This window comes from Octopus bimaculoides, chromosome 3 (assembly GCF_001194135.2).
Source record: "Octopus bimaculoides isolate UCB-OBI-ISO-001 chromosome 3, ASM119413v2, whole genome shotgun sequence".
Classification (NCBI taxonomy): domain Eukaryota; kingdom Metazoa; phylum Mollusca; class Cephalopoda; order Octopoda; family Octopodidae; genus Octopus; species Octopus bimaculoides.
This window is the reverse complement of record NC_068983.1, coordinates 8092569-8094105: the sequence shown is the minus strand read 5'-3', so window position 1 is coordinate 8094105 and position 1537 is coordinate 8092569. Positions and strand designations below refer to the sequence as shown.

The 1537-nt window shown below is 33.2% G+C and overlaps 1 long non-coding RNA gene across 1 annotated transcript in view; it reads right to left on the bottom strand.

Moving 5' to 3' along the window:
* LOC128247393 (uncharacterized) overlaps positions 1–1113 on the bottom strand; it is a 3886-nt gene extending 2773 nt beyond the window's left edge. Inside the window, exon 1 of the long non-coding RNA XR_008263772.1 lies at positions 1055–1113. This is a non-coding gene — a long non-coding RNA (uncharacterized LOC128247393). The remainder of the gene's footprint in view (positions 1–1054) is intronic.
* Positions 1114–1537: the final 424 nt, after the last annotated feature.

Genomic DNA, 1537 nt, shown 5'->3' with positions numbered 1-1537 from the left:
ATATATATATACAGGAGTTATGAGCTAATTAGTACTTGACATAACTTCCCGATCCGAGGGATTAGAATTCTGAATATTAGTTCAAATATTAGAAAATAGTAATGAAATTTCGATTTATATAGATTACCTCAGTAAACTAACGATCTCGTTTCCATCATTAGAACTACGATAAAGAAACAACGTTGATAGACAAAAAGTGATAATAATAATAATAATAGTAATAATAATAATAATAATAATAATAATAATAATAATAATAATAATAATAATAAACCATTTCTACAACACACCTTTATATTTACTAGTGAATAACATGCGTAGTTTCAAACTTCATAAATGTTACAAACGTATGCTAAGACATATGAGATCTCAAAGCAACGACATCACCCCTAAAACTACTGCCTACAACTACCTAATGCTACTAACATCACAATTACCACTACCCCTGATACAAAGACCACAACCACAACTACTACTACTGCTATTTCACTTATCCAATAGCAAAATAATATTTCTGTAAATTTATATCATATTTAAGCAATGCATCTACTTTCCCGCCCTTCAGTTTTATTAAATTTGTCTCAATTCCTACAAGAATAAATAAAGTTCAATCATTATCTCTGATTTCAACACAGAGATGGATAAAATCTGGTCATTATACATAGTCCTTAGGCGGCGAGCTGGCAGAATCGTTAGCACGCCAGGCGAAATGCTTAACGGTATTTCGTCTCCCGTTACGTTCTGAGTTCAAATTCCGCCGAGGGATCGATAAATTAAGTACCAGTTACGCACTGGGGTCGATGTAATCGACTTAATCCCTTTGTCTGTCCTTGTTTGTCCCCTCTATGTTTAGCCCCTTGTGGGCAATAAAGAAATAAGTATCATTAGCGCGCCGAGCAGAATGCATAGCAGCACTTCGTCCAACTTACGTTCTAGGTTCAAATTCCGCCGAGGTATTACAACACATACTTTATATGTATATATATATATATATATATATATATATATATATATATATATACACATATTTCTATACGTATACAATGAAACTTACCTGATAGTGTTTTGTCGTATATCCTTCAGTAGGTAACTATTTTCTTATATAAGAAACATGCTCCCAGCTGTCACAAATAGATGACATTCCGATTGGTTTACCACGTCTGGAATTCAATGGATATGACATTAACTTCCTTCGAAAGAGCAATAAGTGAGAATATACTTTCTTCATTCACTGTGTGACATGTCACATTTACGGCCAATGTTCAGTAGCTTTTTCCAATTGTGAAGAAATATTGTACTCTCGCATGCTTTCCGAACAGCAAGAAAAATAACACGAACACGCACTTACACATGTACAGATAGATATGCCAACACATTCACACAGACACAGACACACAAACGAATACAAATGTATATATGTAATATATGTGTATTCGTAGGTATGCGCTTGCATGTGTCGTCTATGGGTACCTATGTTTATATATATATATATATATATATATATAAACAGTAAACACACGCACACACACATATATAC